Source organism: Mixophyes fleayi, chromosome 3 (assembly GCF_038048845.1).
Source record: "Mixophyes fleayi isolate aMixFle1 chromosome 3, aMixFle1.hap1, whole genome shotgun sequence".
NCBI classification, from domain to species: domain Eukaryota; kingdom Metazoa; phylum Chordata; class Amphibia; order Anura; family Limnodynastidae; genus Mixophyes; species Mixophyes fleayi.
This window is the reverse complement of record NC_134404.1, coordinates 25,196,529-25,211,918: the sequence shown is the minus strand read 5'-3', so window position 1 is coordinate 25,211,918 and position 15,390 is coordinate 25,196,529.

The window sequence follows — 15,390 nt, the reverse complement described above, 5'->3', positions numbered from 1 at the left end:
GTACAGGCAAGTTTAGGCAACAGGTAATCAGCAGGATATACAGCAACACAGCAGTCTCACGAATGCAGGATTAAATGTTATAACTGGCGGGGAGGTTAAGCCCACCCTGCTATTTAATGTAGAGATCACCAATCAAACACACTCCCCAGGAGTGAGTCCCCACTGCAGCATAATTTTCGATCATGTGATTGCCAGTCAGCCTTGGCATCCCAGCTGCTTAGTAAACAGCCCGGATGGAAGAGGAGATTGAGCCGGCACAAGTAGTGCAGAACATCATTACAGTACCACCCCCCTTGAGTAGGGGTTAAAGAACCACTACAACCAGACTTAATCAGAAACTATTTATAACAATATTTTCCGTTTCTCTGCATGGAGATTCTTAACAGGAACACAAGATCTCTCTTCAGGTCCATTACCTTTCCAATGAAGTAAATAATAAACTCAAACTTGAACACACTTGGATTACAAAATTTTCTCCACTATAAATTCTTACTGTCCATCGACCCAAACTTCTTAGAATAAAAGACAGGCTTATAAAGAGAACAATGGAATGTGTTTGGAATTTTCAGTGATCTGTGAAGATTCAAATGGAAAGTGTTACATCCGTACGTATTGTTTAAAATAAAGAGTGCCCTATGCGATCACTGTGGTTCCAATACACATAGGTTTTATTCACAATTTATATTAACGCAAAGTTTGGTATACATACGCGTGTGCTTGTTGGCACCAACTCAAGCTTCAATCAGAATGCTCTCTGGGGTCCAATGCCAGAGCTCAGCAATTTACAAACTGTACAGTTGTAAAAGTAATGACATCACAGAGATATACAGTTACAGTTGTAAGGTCTTCATTCATTGGTTGAAAGGGCTTGCACTCTTAGGTACTCGACATGGCATTGGTGGTTTCCTCTGGTCATTGTTAAACTGTGGACCCTCCTAGACGGGTGACTCAAAACTGTTTGGAATTTTACCATATGCTGTGTCCCTACATTCCTTAAGGTGGGGGTCAACTTTCCAATGTGTGGGTAGATGTCCTTATACAGATGCTCACCTTTAGACCTGTTTAAACAGCTTTTTATGATCCCTGTGTGTTAAACATTTAGTGTATGAAAAAGTGATATTATTTATAACAAGGTGCCAATGCCACAGTAATAACACCGGGACAGTTCCATCAAATTGCGAACAGAATGATACCAAACTCGCTATAATTCAAATGATGGAACATTAATTAGCCTTTTAACCACAATATATTTTATATTAAAAGATAGAAGATACATTAAATAAACATGTTTTATAATAAAAGTTACGTTGCATGCGATTCTCATCACAACTATATGTAGTGTAAAGAGATTAATAATTTACCACCTTCGTCCAATTATTTATCTTTAACATAGGCAACAGGATTTACTTTTTTGATGATTTTGAACAGGTCAATATAGCTGGGTCCAAGTTTTCTTGAGGATTGTCGTAGTCTGATATTACGAGTGGATAACTAGACGCTATCACCTACTTTAAAGGTACATATCTTACTCTGTTAGTCTGACAACATTTTTGAGTAAAAGGCATTTATAATAAAGCATGGACCTTCTTCCCAATAGATTTTAAATGTAAAGTAGTAGAAGATTAGTAGGTATGACATGAGACAACATGTTATCCCTAGGATGCTGACCAAACACACAAAAGAACGAGGAGGTATTGGAAGAGGAATGACAGGAGTTGTTGTATGCAAATTCAGCCCATGGAAAAAATTCAACAAAATTATGATATTTTGAAATATAACTGTACAGATACTGCTCCAAGGACTGATTCACCCTCTCAGTCTGGTCACTGGATTGGGAATGATATATAGAGGGTAAACTGAAATTGACACCCAACAAGGAACAAAATGACCTCCAAAATTGAGTGACAAAAAAACCATGGAGGCATGTTGGATAAAAAGAGAAGCCAATGATTTAGCAGAAGGTAACTTAGCAAGTGGAAGAAAATTTGTAATTTGCTAAAATGATCCACAATTACCTAGATCAGGCCTGTCCAACCTGCGGCCCTCCAGGTGTTGTGAAACTACAAGCCCCAGCATGCTTTGCTAGTAGACAACCTGTTGATAGCTGGAAGGGCATGATGGGACTTGTAGTTTCACAACATCTGGAGGGCCGCAGGTTGGACAGGCCTGACCTAGATGGTATTATGGCCAGCAGCAATCAGTAATTCAACAATAAAATTTATAGATGTATGAGTCCAGGTTTTACTGGGCACAGATAGTGGCATGAGTTGACCAGAAAGAACGTTTCTAGGAGACATATTTCAGGAACGTCTCACAAAACAGAACAAATTCTTTCATGTCGATATTCATCAAATGAGACAATAGTTTTCGAGTTTTAACATTTCCAGGGTGATCTGAGGCTTTGCAAGTATGGAATTCAGACAGCGCCACTTTCCCAAGAACAAATAAAGGCTGAGCAGGAGGTTCTGAGGGAGCTTGATCTTGCATTTTTGATAATTTGGTAAAGAGGACTTGTGTGAGCCATGCTATAATGGATGAAGTAGGAATTATAGACAGATGCTCAGAACTGGAATAATGGTTCGGGATAGAGCATAAGGTTTGAGGTTCTTAGACCCGGGCCTGAAAATAATAATAAAATTGAGTCCGGTAAAGAACAGTAGTCAATGTGCTTGTCTAGAATCTAGTTTTTTTGCTTTTGAGACCAGTATGAACTGTGCTGGTATGACTGGCTCCTTTTTACCAGTGCCTCCAGTTCTCAAAGGCCTACCTAATAGCAAGGAGTTCCCAGTTACCAACATCAGAGTTGGATTTAACAGACGAAAACTTGCTAGAATTAAAGAAACAGGAATGTAAAAGCTTATATAGAGGATCTACTTAGGAAAGGATGTGTCCAGCACAAACATTATAAGTATCCACTACAATGATGAAAGGTAATTCTGGATTGGGAAGATGAAGTACTGGAGCAGAGATAAATGCTCAGGGTAGGGAAAGCTTCAAGGACTTGGGGGATCCAATTTGTTGTGTCAGCCCCATTTTAATTAGGGCTGTGATGGGTGCAATTATGACTGAGAATGAGCGAATAAGTTTTCTACAGTAGTTGACAAATCCTAGAAACTTCTGGATAGCCTGGAGCTTATTGGGATCCATAGAGAAGCTTTAGGAGAGATAATGTATTTAAAAAAAGGCAACTTTAAGATCAAATTTTTCCAATTTTGTAAATAACAGCTGCCCCCGGAGTTTCAGTAGGACCTTTTTAACAAGAAGCAGATGTCATTATAAAGATGGATAATAGACCAGGATATCATCCAGATGCACAACAACAATTTTTTACAGGAAATCTCGAAAATCATCAATGTTTAATTCTTGAAAGACGGCAGAAGTCTTACAAAGACCAAAGGCCATAACGATACATTCATGAAGTCCAGATTGAGTATTGAATGCAGTCTTCTACTCATCTCCTTTTTTATGCTAATTAAAATATATGCTCCATGGAGGTCTATTTTAGAGAAAATTGTAGCTATCTTAAATTGGTCAAACAATACTAAGATCAATGGTAACAGGTTAGTAGTTTTGATGGTAATTTTATTCAATCCCGTAGAGACAATACAAGGTCAAAGACTTGCATCTTTTTTAGAAACAAAGAAGAACCCTGCTCCAGAAGGTGCCTTGGAAGGCTTTATGAAGACTTTACTGAGGTATTCCTCAATGTTTTATTCCATGTACTTATTATCAGGAGAAGATAAAGCATGAAGTCTCCATTTAGGCAGTTCTTCACCGAAACTAAATCAATAGCACATTTGTAGCTTCTGTGCGGGGTCAGTGTAGTGTATCTGCTACCTTCTTAAAGAAAACATCAAGGATTTCATGGTAGGGGTGAGAATGACTTTGGTGAGTGGGCCTGAGTATGTGTATGGATAAAGACAGACAAGAGGCTGTACAAATATAGCCCCAAATGAAAAATGCCTTTAGTCCAGTCAATGAGAGTGTTATGGTTGTATAACCATGGATGACCTAATATAAGAGGAACCATGCGATAAATAATCAATAGATACATGTAAAAGTGGGGTCTTGTTCAGAATCCCCCCCACCGACACACACCAAGGGATTACCATCTAGACCACAAGTTGTGATGACAGGGTCAATTTTGAGTAAACGAGTTTTAAGGGCTTCAGTTAGCCCAATTTCCCAGAAGTTTCAAGCTGATCCACCTGTTCCTCTGTCCAGAAAGGCAGATGCATTAGAAACTTTATTGCAAAAAGAGAATTGAGCAGGAACTAGAAGAGAGTTTCTGCATGGGCTCTGTAGGATCAGCCATAACCAGAGAAGATGTTAGAGACAGAGTAACGTGACACTGCTTCTTCTCCATTTTCCTTTTTTTATGCGCCTGTCCATATTAATAGCTAGCTGCATAACTTTTTTCCAAAGTATCAGGGACAGGGTACTGGACCAGGAAATCTTTAAATTGTTCTGTATTCCCAAATGGAATTGGCAATGAAGTGCTGGATCACTATACTCGTCTACATGGACCAGTGCTTAAATTCAGAAGAGTATTCCTCAGTATTGCTACAGGGATCACAGGTGAACTTCAGAAGCTGTCCTGTGTGGGCCATCATACAATAAACCAATGGCTTCAAAGAAAGCCTCTAACATAAGTAATGCTGGATGATTAGGAACAAGACCAAAAGCTCCATGTTTGTGGATCTCCCTGGAGTAAATAGATAATAATTCCCACTTTTTGACATTCAGAACAGGAAGAATTAGACCTCAATCTAAAATATAATTTGCAACTGTCCTTGAATTTGCCTAACAGCTTTCCTTCCCCAGAGATGCAGTCACGGAGGTTTATCATAGGTTTCAATGCCGAACCACTTGGTAGCTTGTAATGGTTCAGATGCTTCTTTCTGGGCCAAAAAACGGACCAAAAACTGTTGAAAAACTTTAGAGCATGTCTCAACCTGGTTAGCCAGATTTTAAACTTTGCTATTCATTTTACTACTTGAGATATTTTAGGTCCCACCTCCATACCATTAAGAAGACAGTCTGTTCCGTCCTCCAATCCACTAAGACCACAGCCTGTTTATGCCCATACATCCCAAAGCTCAGCCCCTAAACAGTTATACTCTGACCGGTTTGACCAAGAAAATCAGGACTGCTTGTTTGTATGCTATACTGATGGTTTCATAATTATTTGTGATTCTTAAATTTTCTGTATGGAATCATGGGGCTGATTTCATGTGAGTTTACAAATACTTTTAGTTCAAAAACATTGGCAAATGGGTATGTAATATTGTGCATTGTTCCTTAGTTGTAACATATTGGCGCCTGTTTAGCGCTCCACAGTTCTTAGCTTCAGGAAAAGTACAGTTCTTACCATTTCCAAGGTGAGTGTCTATAACTGATTGGGCTCCCTGGGGAAAGATCTTACACATTTATCTGGGTTGCTTTTTCCCCATCAGTGACCGATTGTTACTGACCACTCCCACTGGTATCACCTTCCACAGGGCACTCTCTGACCTGCGATTGCCAACTGTGCAATAGTTGTGGGAGCATTTCAATGCCACCACCAGGCTTTTTCATCAGCACCTGGAACCATTTACTTCTGGTTAGCTGGTATAGCTGCTGCAGCACCTCTTTGTTGTGGGCTGGCTGGTACCTCCTGACCACTTACTATGAATCAGAACTGCTGGGTTGCCGGCAGAGTGTTGACACAGAGATGCTGGGGTTCAACACAGCTATCTGTTGGTCACAGGGTACAGCAGGCAAGAAAATCATATAATACACTTTAAAGGAAATAACCTGACAGGAGGTAAACCAGCCTCCTGTCCATTTAACCAATTCATGCTGATTCATGCAGCCTGCATGTTAATCAGCCTGTAGGGGCTTCATGTCTTTAACATTGCTGCTAGTGGTATGGCGGGTGTACTTCACCCCTGTCCACGAACTTCCAGGGAGAGCGGTCTCAGCTTGTGGATACACAGACATAAGACAGAAAGACATGAAACAGATATGTACGAGACAGATAGATAGATAGATAGATACATATGAGATAGATAGATAGATAGATACATATGAGATAGATAGATAGATAGATAGACAGATAGATAGCTAAATAGTATTGAAGTCGAATAATTGAATAAGGTTGTTCTAAATTAATTAATATTGGTTGACCGTGCGCTTGTGATTAGTACTCCAATGTTATACTGGGGTTAATTACGCAACCACACAGGTAAGAAGTACAGTCATAGACAAAAGTTTTATGAATTGGTTTTCACAAAATTTGCTGCTTCAGTGTTTTTAGACCTCTTTGTCAGATGTTGCTATGGTATACTGAAGTAAAATTACAAGCATTTCATAAGTGTCAAAGGCTTTTATTGACAATTACATTAAGTTTATGCAAAGAGTCAATATTTGCAGTGTTGACCCTTCTTTTTGAAGACCTCTGCAATCCACCCTGGCATGCTGTCAATCACCTCCTGGGCCACATACTGACTGATGGCCGACCATTATTGCCTAATCAATGCTTAGAGTTTGTCAGAATGTGTGGGTTTTTGTTTGATCCCCCGCCTCTTGAGGATTGACTTCAAATTCTCAATGGGATTAAAGTCTGAGGAGTTTCCTGGCCATGGACCCAAAATTTCGACGTTTTGACCCCCCCGAACCACTTTTGTCTTATGGCAAGGTGCTCCATCATGCTGAAAAAGGCATTGTTCATCACCAAACTGTTCTTGGATGGTTGGGAAAAGTTGCTCTTGAGGATGTTTTGGTACCATTCTTTATTCATGGCTGTGTTCTTAGGCAAAATTGTGAGCGAGCCCTCTCCCTTGGATGAGAAGCAACCCCACACATGAATAGTCTCAGGATGCTTTACTGTTGGCATGACACCATCTGCACTGGTGGTTCCCTGATCCTGCAGCTGAATCAACTTTAGGAGATGATCCAGGCACTTTTTGGATGTTCTTGGGCTCCCTGAAGCCTTCTTCACAACTATTGAACCTCTCTCCTTGAAGTTCTTGATGATCCGATAAATGGTTGATTTAGGTGCAATCTTACTAGCAGCAATATCCTAGCCTGTGAAGCCCTTTTTGTGCAAAGCATTGATGACTGCACATGTTTCCTTGCAGATAACCATGGTTAACAGAGGAAGAACAATAATTTCAAGCAGTAACTCAATCAGCTTGACAGTGATCTCCAGCCTTGTCTTTGTCGACACTCTCACCTGTGTTAACAAAAGAATCACTGACCTATTGTCAGCTGATCCTTTTGTGGCAGGGCCGAAGTTGCAGTGGAAATGTTGTTTTTGCAATAAACTTCATTGTCATGGCAAAGAGGGACTTTGAAAATAATTGCAATTCATCTGATCACTCTTCATGACATTCTGGAGTATATGCAAATTTCCATCATAATATCTGAGGCAGCAGACTTTGTGAAAAATAATATTTTGTCTCTCAAAACGTTTGGCCATGACTGTACATTTACACCTACATCTGACCTATAACCAGCATTCTACTGGAACATAAAAAACCCTGAACCAATGAAGAACTTTCCTAGTGTTATCTGTATATAATTGTGAAATCATCACTGGGGTTTTTTTTTCAAACCAAATTGTATATAAACTGGCCACTGGTACTGGAACTGCCTCTTTTACCAGCACAGACTTCAGTTTTGACGACTGTTCCTGGATCCAGGGTGCGCTGTGTATGTATTAGTTATACATTGTAACTTTCTTAATGTATTTTGCTGCTTATTGCTATTAAATATCTTTTGTGCATTGGAACCACACTGATCGCATTGGGGCAATCTTTATTGGTGACAATAGACATGGACATAACAATAGATAGATAACTGAACATTACCATTGTACATGCATATATGGCATATTTTAGGCATAGTATAACAAACTACAATTGGCTTTAAATAAAAGGTCTAAAAGAGACTGAATCTGTTATTTTTACATAAGCAAATGAGATGAGAGAATTATACAATATAAGTAAAATACAATCATCAAAAATATGTTCATGAGAAAACCTAAATAGGCATAATCTGCAATAGATGGTACACATGTTGCCAACGGAAAAGGACCAATTGGAAAAAAATTATTTAACATAACTCAGATAAAGAGCAATAACATCAAAGTGAATGCCGTATGAAAGAGGGCAAGATGTAAAATAACAACATAAAAGTAGACATTCCAAACCAAGAAAGATATTAAGAGCTTTAGTACAAACAAAGATAGGAAAGGCTCCTGGGGTTGAAGAAATCTGAACTCTTGAAGTTTGATTCCGACCTGTGAGTCAGTTTACCGCTTCCTTTTATATAATCAATATGTGAAGTTTTCCCATATAATTGGAAGAAAGATTCTAAAATAGGTGACCAGTAATTGTCACAAGTGATAGAGATACCATTACTGCCAGTACCTAGAGCAATGTTATCAACATTATTTTGAATAAGCGATATGATATGAAATATAAAACAATATTTAGATGGATAGCTAAGCAATATCTTCTCTTCATAGATTGTGTAAAGACAAGTATTTCAGTTAAGAGAATTGACATATAATGAAGCAATATGGAGTTTCTAATAAGATTGTAAATCTGCAGTACAGGAGTTCTGATATCCTCATGGTCTAAAAGGAACAAGAGGAATTATTCCCAATTCATATTTAAACTAGTGTAAGCTGTAAATATTTAACTAATGCCAGCAAGGGATAAACCAGAAGGTTCTTAACTGTTAGACACCCCTCTCCCGTCCCGTTGCCACTTGTGCTATCTGACTTCCGGGTGAGCAGCTTTCAGCACTGCGATCAAGTGACCACAAGGCGGGGATTTCTTGCTTTAGCTCAGCTCCGACACAGAATCTGTGTCACAGCAACAATTACTGTCTGGTGTCTGACTCCTGCTCCCTGCTCCCAGCACCCTTTAATTGTTCCAAGTCAATTCTTGTGTCTAGTGCTTTTTCTTTTTGAATTCCCCTTGGTACCATGCTTCTGGTTTGATTCCTGCATTTGACTTTGGCTTCTCCTCCTGACACCAGCTTCTGATATCTCCTTTGTACCACACAGTCCGATAGTGTACCAGACCTCGGCTACTCTGACCACGGCTCGAAACTCCCTACTGTACCGTACTACCTGATTGTGTACCGACTTCGGACCATTGACTACTTTGCCTACCACAGCCTCTCACCTCTCTTCCTATTACGTACGGTAGCTACTACGGGACCGCGACTTGCGAATCTTCGGCGTCAAAGCCAACACCACCTTGCGGAAGTTCTTGGTGAAGACAAGGGTTTTATTAGACTCTGCTCCTTGGTGAAAGCCTGTGTTAAACCTGACTGATAGATCCGCTACTTCTGTAGGCGTAACAGCATTGAAGAGATCTATTTTTCTACCCAACCAAACTGGAGGCCATGTATAGAACCCTTATAAGCATATATTAAGGTAATTTTTAAATAATCAAAATAAATAGCTCTCCTTGGATCTTAAGTATGTCTAACATGCTTGACTGATTTGGGTCATTGGTAATAAGTGACATAATGTCATTCATTCAGTGTAACTTTTCTGAGGTGTTCTCACACTTAGCACCGGTCACTGACATGGAAGAGTAGTAGCCGGTAGCTTCTTACCTGTGAAGCTGCCGGCTTCTGCTCCTCAACGTCATTTGCAATCAGAGAGTGACATCCCAGCCCAGCTCCACATTCCATGTTTGACGGGATCAGAATAATCCACTCCTGCTTGTCTGACAAAGTAAGAAGCTGGGACAGCAGGGACACAATGCCCAAGGAGGACAGGGCACCTAGGGCACCCATGGACTTTCCGTTGGTCCTGAGATAAAGCTTCATAATCTAGCAGGAAAGGCTATTGTATTGTACATAGAGGACCAAGTGTGTGTATTAGTAGCACATTAATAAAAAGTGAATGGTGAACAAAAAATATGCTAAACAACTTAATCAGTTTCCGTCCATGGGTAGCATATTAAATAGGGTGGATTTATTAATAATGGCGTTGAATATATATCTTTGTAAACCAGAACCTTAAACACTTTGCAAGGTTAAAATGATCCAAACTAATATCAAATAAGTATCTCTGGTGAAAGCCAAGTCAATTGTAAATGCCTTTTGAATATAAAAGAAGGGAACAACAAACAGAACAAAATATCACCAAGACTGGCATGCACGGCTAGGCTAACACAGGGTGATATCTAGGAAACTGCCATCCAACAGGTCAGAGTAGTACAATATATTCACAGGGATAGGGTCATAAATTACGTTATTGCGAACAACAGGTTTCTGGTACACAGGTCAATCTCCTATAGGTCAGGGGTCAGGACCTTCCAAGAACATAATGGTTAATTGATAGATAGAAATCTCTCTTTGCTGGAATCAGGATCCTCCTGGATGCAAACGTGTTTAGCCTCAGGTTCCCACACTGTATCAGGCAAGTTTATATGTCACAAGGATTAAATTTCGCAACCTATGTGGGAAGACACGTCTGTCATTCCTCTAATTCTAGTACATACAAAGACAATGGTCATTGCTACAATGTTGAATTTAGTATACGAACTAGTGAATTTAGCACAGACATGAGCAATGAGAATTGTTTTACTAACCAATGCAATATTGAGAGGCAATAAACAATGTTTGACATGACAAGATGATGTTGAATCTGGACAAAATTAGTATTGTTTTGGTATTGATTGTTATTGAGTCAGACCCCTTCAAAGAAGAGCAATTCCCATTGTCCTCAGACCCCTTTGATGAATGGAAGCCCTGCCATTCACAATGCCTACGCATATCCTATTGCACTATGAGTCTCTATGGGAATTTGGAACAGTAATATAAATACAACAAGCAATGAGAATACATCTCGCCACATTGAAGCAATTAAACGCAACCACATTTGCAGCAATATGCAATCACTAGTCTTGTTGAATTGCCATCGCATCACACACAGGGTAAACAATGTCAGGATTCCCAATATAAAAACCACTAAGAGAATATAAGCGGAATGAAGTGGTTTATTATTACACAGGTTATATATATAAATGATAAAGCATCAAATACAAGTCAGCAGAGTATGGAAGTTATAGCAAGAGTTGCTCAGGAATCCACAGATGAAGAGTATGGTCAATGGTAGAAAAGTTCAAAGAGGCAGTGCTGAGAAGCTGGATAAACCACAGGTGTCAGGATACCTGGTTTACACTGGAGGCACAAGGCACCGGATGAGTCACAGGTGTCAGGGCTGCAGGTTACTTGGGGGGCCCGAGGCACCGGATGCGTCACAGGTAGGCAGACAACCAGGAGACTGAATCAGACACAGAGGTGTAACAATTGCAGACACAGGAGCTGGATATGCCACAGAGTGTAGGTACAGGATTGTTAATGTTTGTTACGAGCCGCGGCAGTACGCCGCATCCTGGCGTGAAGTAGCAGCCGAGCACGTGCATTAGTTTCAATACACTGTTATCTTTGTGGCATAGAGTAGGAGGGTGTAGGGACATCCTCCAACTCCAGGGGGAACTCTCGCATTATTCTATTTGTCATTCATACATGTTCCTGGTTTGTGATACGACCTATGCTAGTTCACAGCTAGTAATTAATTAGCAGCCTCCTGAGGCTCATTGACAGCCCTGTCTTCCTCCTTTCTGATTTGTCCATCATAGTATTTAAAGCAGTGAGGACTGGGCCTCAATGCTGGTTATAGTTCCTGCTCTGTGCATACTTACCTGCTCCCTGCTCAGTTCCCCTTCTCTGCCTTTGGATTGATCTTGCTGTGTATGACCTTGGACCGTGTCCTGCACTCTACTGTATTGCCTGTGACCTCGATCTCTGCCTGTTTCCTGGATTTGCTGCTTGCTGCCAGCCCTGACCTTTTTGCCTGGACTTACACACCGCTGTATACTATTACACAATATCCCTGGGTTCTCCCCAGTCAGTGCACATCTCACGACCCTCTGTCTGTCTGCAGCCAAGTCTATCCCCACCACTAGGGGCTCCAGTGAACACCAGACTTTCGGAGCAGATTCCGGGTTTTGTTGTACTGGCTGTAGGGGTTCCTAGCAATGGTGCAATAGAATGCAGACACAGTAAAGCAGGAGGGTCAAACAAGCCACAGGTCAAAGCCACATGGTCCACCACGATAACAGGGAGAAGGCAGAAGAGAAGACACAACAAAACCGAGTCTGGATCATAAGATGAAGTGCAAAACAAGGAGCCAAGCAGAGGTCAAAGCCAAGGAATCAATCAGGATTGATACACAGGAAAACCAGCAGCACTAAAGGCAACAGATGAACTGGCAAAGGCTTCTGGGACAGGCTAAGCATCCTGAAGTAATGACTTTAGCACTGGCAGGTAGGAGAGCAATCCAAGTACCACAGTGACCCCTTTGGTGGAACAGTGGTACTGCAAGCTGGATACATATAAATGCAAAAAGTCCAACATAGTACTTGGCAGACAGAAGCTGCAGGAGGCAGATTGTGACATACAATTTATAAGCAATTCAGAATGATTGATTTGACCAATATTTTAATTTGTTTTTAACAATTGTGTTAAGTTGCATCTGTCTATTTGGATTTCTTATTAGCCAGTTAGATTACTAGGAAAAATGAAGAAGATCCCCATTGGGCTTTAAATTGGTAAACCATGGAGGGGGTGGGGGTATTTATATTTAATTACATAGTATATGAAAAGTGCAATTTTTGCATTTATCAATAACACTGCCATGAACCTATTCTCTCTTGTATTTCTGACAGTTCATTATATTATATTATGTACAAACAGGGTAATGCAACGTTCACATGTATAACTAACACTGTTAAACCACCTATCTGTGCTATTATTGGGTGTGTCTGACATAGTAATAATTCTGTGTCATTGTGTGCGACTCAGGTACACCCATACATCTGTGGGGTCTCACCTGGGTCCTCACATCCTGGTGAGTCCTTCTAGTGTCGTCCTGGGATGACAGCAGCGAATCGCACCCGATTCGCCGCTGTGACAGGTTTGGACAGATGGGGAGCCAATCAGGGCTCTCTGCCTGTCAATTTGAAATTTTGCCGCGATTGGGTCGTCGCGTCATTTATATGCATCACAACGTTGCGCATCAGCGGCTTTATAAGCTGCTGCACACCGCCATTTTGGCCAGTTTGACAATGGAGCAAATAGAGAGCGGACTTCGGGAGCTGCACAAAGATGCCGGAGAAGACTCCAAGATCGCCGGAAAGAAGAAGAAAGACTGCGCGCTTAAGAGTACACGGAACAGTACTTCGGAGGGTGGCGGAGAACAGCTGCTTGGAGCCCTTGTAAGGGCTGAGAGCTACCCTGCCTGGGCGAAGACAGGATCAAGCACAGAAGGCCAGAAGATGTCAGAGGCAGATTCGGGAAACAGCGGTTGAGGGAATAGCTACGCCAAGGTGGTCAGCGGTCCCCCAAGCACAGATAGGGCCTTACTGGGAACCTCCTCTCCCAGACCCGCACCCGCACTTCCTTCTGTCGACGGGCATCAGGCCCGAGGCTCATATTGGACATTAGCCTTGAGCAACAGATAGGACTGCGCCATCTTAGATGCAGGTCACAAGGCCCTTCTAATTGGTACAGTAGGGCACAAGGCCCTGATAGGTTAGTACACTTAAAGCATGTTCACGCTCATGCAGCTCATGCAGACCTGCAGAAACAGGAATATGCACCTGTCAGAAGATGTATCTTTTGCATCTGCAATAAGTCAGATGCAAATACGCACTGATGATGGTGACTCACCCTAAACTGGGCGCATATACTGCTGAGTCCAGCGGTGCTTTATGCCTGTGTCCAGTGCTCTGTCCTGCTAAGTCCAGTGGTGCTTTGGCCAGTGTCTGTCCTGCTGAGACCAGTGTTGCTTTAGTCCTGTGCTTTGTTGCGCTAAGTCCATACAAATTTTATAATTATTAAAATCTCTTAAAAATTACAAATAAAAATGTATTTTAAAAATTATACAAAATTAATAATATTAAAAATATTTAAGCAGTTCTAAAGAATAGGTACTGCAATCTATATTACATTTAATACGTTCATTTTTTAAGCAGTTCCAGATAATAGGTACTGCAATCTATATTACATTTACTACGTTCATTCTTTAAGCAGTTCCAGAGAATAGGTACTGCAATCTATATTAGATTTACTACGTTCATTTTTTAAGCAGTTCTAGAGAATAGGTACTGCAATCTATATTACATTTAATACGTTCATTGTTTAAGCAGTTCCAGAGAATAGGTACTGCAATCTATATTACATTTACTATGTTCATTGTTTAAGCAGTTCCAGAGAATAGGTACTGCAATCTATATTACATTTACTACGTTCATTGTTTAAGCAGTTCCAGAAAATAGGTACTGCAATCTATATTACATTTACTACGTTCATTGTTTAAGCAGTTCCAGAGAATAGGTACTGCAATCTATATTACATTTAATACGTTCAGTTTTTAAGCAGTTCCAGATGATAGGTACTGCAATCTATATTACATTTACTACGTTCATTCTTTAAGCAGTTCCAGAGAATAGGTACTGCAATCTATATTACATTTAATACGTTCAATTTTTAAGCAGTTCCAGATAATAGGTACTGCAATCTATATTACATTTAATACGTTCAATTTTTAAGCAGTTCCAGATAATAGGTACTGCAATCTATATTACATTTAATACGTTCAATTTTTAAGCAGTTCCAGAGAATAGGTACTGCAATCTATATTACATTTACTACATTCAATTTTTAAGCACTGCAAGAGAATAGGTACTGCAATCTATATTACATTTACTATGTTGATTTTTTAAGCAGTTCCAGAGAATAGGTACTGCAATCTATATTACATTAACTACGTTCAATTTTTAAGCAGTGCAAGAGAATAGGTACTGCAATCTATATTACAAGAGAAAGTCAGGGAGGAGCTGGTAAACCATTGCAATTCCACCAAGCATGTAGTTATTTTGGATAAAGCCCTTCGTACGCTTTGCCAGGATCCGAGGGTGGTGACTCTTTTAAAATCAGAGGAATACATTCTGGCCACCGTGCTCGATCCTCGGTTTAAAGCGTATGTTGTGTCTCTGTTTCCGGCGGACACAAGTCTACAGAGGTGCAAAGACCTGCTGGTCAGGAAATTGTCCTCTGAAGAGGACCGTGACATGCCAACAGCTCCACCTTCATTTTCTTCCACACCTAAGGCTGCGAGGAAAAAGCTCAGTTTTCCTAAAAGACCCACTAGCGGGGATGCAGACAACATCTGGTCCGGACTGAAGGACCTGCCAACCATTGCAGACATGTCTACTGTCGCTGCATTGGATGCTGTCACAATTGAAAAAATGGTGGAGGATTATTTTTCTGACACCATCCAAATAGACTAGTCAGACAGTCCATATTGTTACT